The sequence below is a fragment of the Diabrotica undecimpunctata genome, chromosome 3, assembly GCF_040954645.1.
Source record: "Diabrotica undecimpunctata isolate CICGRU chromosome 3, icDiaUnde3, whole genome shotgun sequence".
NCBI lineage: Eukaryota > Metazoa > Arthropoda > Insecta > Coleoptera > Chrysomelidae > Diabrotica > Diabrotica undecimpunctata.
This window is the reverse complement of record NC_092805.1, coordinates 118,986,778-118,992,777: the sequence shown is the minus strand read 5'-3', so window position 1 is coordinate 118,992,777 and position 6,000 is coordinate 118,986,778. Positions and strand designations below refer to the sequence as shown.

The 6,000-nt window shown below is 29.8% G+C and overlaps 1 protein-coding gene across 2 annotated transcripts in view; it reads left to right on the top strand.

The window, feature by feature from the left end:
• The first annotated feature begins 868 nt into the window (after window positions 1–868).
• The window catches only part of LOC140437300 (uncharacterized), a 74,613-nt gene continuing 69,481 nt past the window's right edge, over window positions 869–6,000 (top strand). The window contains exon 1 of one of the 2 annotated variants that reach the window (XM_072526743.1): window positions 869–1,051. The gene's annotated coding sequence lies outside the window, so the exon portion shown is untranslated. Of the gene's footprint in view, window positions 1,074–6,000 lie in introns of both variants that reach the window. The other variant, XM_072526742.1, reaches the window with a different exon arrangement.

Below are 6,000 nucleotides of genomic sequence, written 5' to 3'. Positions count from 1 at the left end.
TTTTATGCTCGCGAGTGTATGTAATATGTAAAACAATATTGCCAAATATAATCTAATATTATTGTTTAATACATTGTGTTTACGTATCTTTAACAATTTTTTTTAAATCCTAAGAATTTTTAGCTCAGGCTTTACTGTTCCATGTTCCATTACTGTAACATAGAAGTGCGTTTAACGTTGAGCAAAAAAGTTAAAAACTGCTAGGGAAACAAATAATATTTCCGAGTAAAATGTGCAGTGAACATGAATCATATCAATAGAATTTACTGTAAATAACGTTTTATTAATTTTAATTTTAATTAATTTTATTAATAGTGTAAAGAAAGATTATGAAATGATTTTTTTAAATTCATTTTAGAAATTACTTGTTTCATATTTCCATTACTAGAGGAATTTACTTTCGTACTACTACTTATGTGGTGTATTAGAGTGGACCATTGGCTGTCGAGTGTCTTGAGATAATCTAAAATAGGCCCAAATTCGTGAAATATACTTTATGCGTGAACTTATAAGTAGCTTTTAATTTTGTTTTAAATTTGGATAACGGCAGTTTTTATTGTCAGATACTTATAAAACTATCATTATCAATTATAATTTTACCTATACATATACGTTTAATGTAAAATAACAACTATTGATATGAAAAGAATATCATTTACATTATTCATTTTCAAGGAAATTGTGAACAGCCGCTTAGTTTCTATTAATGCCTTCAGAGATTTCATAAATAAAAGAAACTTGGACCGTCTGTCACCATATGATGCAAAACGTTTCTCCCTCCTCTGCTCTAAAATAGATTTTAATACTCATGAATACCAAGAACCCACCCTAAAAGATATTGGCCGCAGCCTCTTGGTAATTACTGAGCGATGGTTGTGTGCTATTTTGTCGTTGTCTCTGTTACGGGCTGGAATATGATCCTATTTTCAAAACCGGCGCTTGTGAAACGTATAATTATTTGTTGAAGTCGTGAACAATATTGTGAAATTATTCGTTTCAAATTTAGAAGGATTTCGAATTTCAGTATAGAATAATAACCAGCTAGGGCGCGGTAAGATCTTTTATATTAAAAGGTAACTATTTAAATTTTTATTAAATACATATTATAAAAAATAAAGTCTACGATGTTTTAACAATATTTGTATTCAATTTTTTACAATAAAAATTATGTTCTATTTTTTGCTATAAGTTTCAGTCAAAATAGTACTCTTACGTTTATCATCTATTACTTGGATGTGAAACATTATAATTATTATCATCTGCAGTCTTCTCAGTCCACTACTGTATATAGGCCTCTCCTTACCTTTTTCATTCTTGTCAATTTGATTGAGATCCAAAAGTTTTAAACCTATATGTATATTTTTAATGTTGATCGTTTTCTGGGTGGTGCCATAAGTGCGTCGGCATTTGTAAAATTATAACTAAAAATGTTTTATTTTTGACGTTTCGACTTTTACAGCTCAGAAAATATATTTTGAAAGTATCTTTGGAACTGATGAAATTTACTATGAATATTTTGCTAAATGATTTAAAAATCGGTAAATTTTAAAACAATTCTCCTTTGAATTTCAGTATTATAAATGAAAATCATTTACACCAAATTAATAAACTCTTCAGGACAAAGTTTTTGCAATGTCTATTTATAATCCTATTTTTTTGAGTGTTTAATAAAATAAATAAAGTAATTATTCTTAAACTTACGTATTCTTAATTCTGTCTTTGTTTTAAAAAAATATTAAAAAAGCTGAGACTAGTCAACTATGAAATGTAAATATGCATCTTTATTTTCTAATGAAACACCGTGTATATTTTTATGTTTTTAAAAGCTCCTTAACAATCTTATCTTAACAAAATATGTTATGTAGGATCTGTTATGAATAATACAAGGTGAAAGTTTGAAATTATGTATAATTTTCGTCAAGAAATTAAATACAAAACCCAATACATTGATACCGAGTTTTAAAAAATTGATATCTGTCTTTAGCTAACTTAAAAAATACCATTTTTTAAAGTGTGATAAATTATTAATTGCAAAATTTTATGTATCTAGTCTCTTGGCGAAAATTATACATTCCTTCAAAATTCCACCTTGTATTATTCATAAAAGACAATATACGATATACTTTTTTGAGACGAAGTTGTCAAGTAGCTTCTAAAACCAAAAATATACAGGGTGTTTCATTAAAAATAAAGATGGTAAACTATACTAGACATACATGAATCACCTTGTACATTTAAATTTATGTTTAAAAAGCATACATTTGAATTTAAAAGTTAACGTGTCTCAGCATTTTTTATAATTTTCTAAAATAAAGACAAAAACAATTGTATTCCCTAAGTGGTTTTCATACTGCATAATTTAAAAATTTCACGCTGTATTATTCATAATAGACCCTATATTGTATAATTCGTTGAGATCAGATTCTTAAGGAGTTTTAAAAATATAAAAATATACAGGGTGTTCCATTAAAAATAAAGCTTATCGACTATGCTAAACTTGCGTGAAGCACCTTGTACATTTAAATTTATGTTCAAAAAGCGCACATTTATATATAAAAATCGACGGGTCTTAACTTTTTTATAAATAATTTGTTAAAACAAATACAGAAATAATTTTGTTCCATAAGTCGTTAATATCCTATATAAATCCTTTGTTATTATCACCACCAAAAGAATTACATTTCGTTTATTATCTCCGTCTTTTGTTTCATCTTACGAAGTTAACTGCTCTGTATGTACGAGTAGAATGTTAAAAGATCTTTTAAACCATCTTAGACAATATAGTGCCTCCCCATTTTTGGATTTGTACTTAAGTAGAATTAAAGAATTATTGTTTCGTTTTTACACAAGTCCTTGTATGTCCCACTTGCATGCTTTATCTTTTGCTGACTTTAAACTTTTCCATATATCTCTGTCGTTCCATTGTTCATCTCTCATATCCCTTTTAGCACAACCTTGTATTCTTCGTTTATTTATGATCTTTCAGGCCGATCTCTCTTCCTTCTAGCTATAGTGTTTCATTGTATCAGTTTTTGTATCCATCTCTTTTCACTGTCTCTTCTTTCATGTCCGTACGGCTTCTATCTTTTCTTTTTTATATATGTTATTATTCTTTTCAAGCGATATTTTCTGTATTATTTCTTCATTCCTTTTTTGCTCATTCTTGTTACTTGACAGCATCTTCGAAGACGTTCCATCTCTTTTATAATTACCTTGCTTCTGTTTCTTTTATTTCTTAATAATTTTCTGCACCGTATGTAATACTTGGCAGTCATGATTTATATATCTGTCTTTCTGCTTTTCATGCTCGATTTCTAATCCAGCAGATGTGATTCAATTGTCGACTTGATCTGTTCTTGTAAACATAGTAAACCTCAAATATTTATTAAGGTAAGTATTTAGGTTTCTAATTTATTATTACGTTTTCATTCATTTGTAAACCTTTTGTCTTCTCATTTGTTGTATCTATTTTCGCGAAGGTAATCTCGAGAACTGATTTAGTATATTCTACTTATAGCGTTCTCATCATAACTCAGATCTTTAGTTTGCAATTACTACTTAACAATCTACAAAACATATCTCTATTCGTTTTTCACTGATAGCTTAATTCCTTCGCATATTTGTCTCTCTGCATCCGTTAGATCATATTAATTCCTGTTCGCTTTTTTGTTCTTTGTCGTTTTTATAACTTTTCTATTTCCACTTCTGTTATTTCTATTTCTGCGACTGACTCTCCTTCTTTATGTGTTCCCTTTTTCATGAAATGTGGTCTTTGTTCCAGTAGAACTACTTAGAGTGGGCATTTCATTCTTTATTCTGAATATTTACGAGATTAATTTTTTCTTGTGAGTGTTATCTGAGTTCTTTTAATATTTTTCTGCGATTTCTCGAAGTTCCTGTTACTCTTAGGTATGTTTGTAGGTTTAAACAGGTCTGCTCTAACCATTCATTTTTTTATTTTATTAGTTCTTTTTTCACCTCTCTGTATATTTTACAACACTGGCCTTCCCACTGGCCTACCGATTTTACTCACACCTTCCTGAGTCCCGTATTCTAATAAGAATTGTTTTTGATAGGACTTGTTGTCCCGTGCTCTATCAGAAACATGAACTACTGACAAGTCAGATGCGAGGAACTTAGTCTCGTCATAGTTCCGCTATGACCATATTCTTTCATTTTAAATATCAGCTCTTTATGCCTTACTCTGTCGAAAGCTTCACTTATGTCTGGGAAAGCTGCTGCTCTGTATTGTTCTAATATGGTTATCTGGAAAATGATTTATTGGAAATCTACTAAAGATTACCACCATAAAATGAACTTAGATGTTCTTGAGGATGATTTTTCTCAGATATTGAATTTTCTCCCAAATTATTCTGTTTTTGTTTTTTTTTGATAAATTTTTTTCTAGCTATCACTCAAAATTAGTGGAAAAGTGCCATAGAAAAAAGAGTCATTATTAACTGCCTTCATTATTTTGTCACAAATTTAAAAGTTGCGTCTGATGCTATTTAATTTTTATATTTTCTTGTACAATATATATATATATATATATATATATATATATATATATATATATATATATATATATATATATATACAGTGAACGGCTAAATTATGGAAGATTATCATTATTTCGAGAACAGTCGAGTTTTGAGGGAAATCCCGAAACAGGTCGATTTTTGTTATAAAATACCCATGTTATAACGTACATGGAGTAGGGATGATGTCACCGGTGTAGGTGTAGTGACGTAATCGTTAATTTTTTTTTAAATAGAAATCGGTATAATGCGATACCTCATTTAAACGAGAATTTAATTCCCTATTTAACGACATTACATTTTTAACTGAAATATTTTTTTAAGGGTACAAAAACATTTTTTTTATTTTTAATTTAAATTCAACTAAATTACAACTAATGATTTAATTAATAATGTACTTTAAAGTAACCAAATTATGCATAGTAATTATTTTAAATTCAATGTTCGAAATGTCATCCATCGGTTTCTTGACAATATGCGAATTTACGGACACATTCATCAAGTACATTGCGGATGACTTCTGGAGTAATTAGACTCATTTCATGCCTAATTATATCTTTCAAGCCCTGTAAGTTTTGGTGTCTATTGACATAAACTTTTGATTTTATGTAACCCTACAGGAAAAGTCTAGAGGTGTTAGATCTGGCGACCTTGCTGGCCACTCTATAAAACCTCGTCTTCCGATTTACCTCCTGGGAAAGCAATGATTTAAAAATTGACGTACTTCACGTGCTTGATGCGAATGGTTGAAACCAGATATTTTCACTAGGTAAATTTGGATTATTGGCATTTGGATACATGTTAGCAAGGACATCTATAAGTTGATTTCTCAAAAAGTTAAATAACGTTCTCATGTTAGATTTTCTTCAAAGAAAAAAGGGCCAATGATTCTGTCATTAATGATCCCTTACATTTACTTTCTGAGGATATTGCGTGTGTGACTCAGTCATTCAATGTGGGTTTTCTTGACTCCAATATCTGCAATTTTGACGATTCACGGTACCATGTATAAAAAATGTAGCTTCATCGGAAAAAAGGATTTGATTGATGAAATGTGGATTGCGGATACATAAATCCTGCATAATTTCAGAAAATTGAAGCCAGCGATCGAGATCGTCGTCGTTTAATTCCTGATGTAGGTCAATTTTGTAGGGATGGTATTTTTCTTTTTTTAAAATACGTAATACCGATTGTTGGGAAACTACCATTCACCCATTTGTGTTGAACTACTGTGAGGATTGTCATGTACATTTAATAAAATATCAAGTTTCACATTGTCTTCAATTTTAGGACGCCCAGCGTTTGGAATATGTTTAACGTGCCCAATTTCTCCAAATTTTCGGACTACTTTACTTACTGTTGAGTGGCTGATGGGCCTGACTGGATATTTGGCGTTGAATAAATTGCATACCTCGTTCTGTGTTCTTTTTTTTTTATCTCCGCATCCGCTAAGAATTAATAT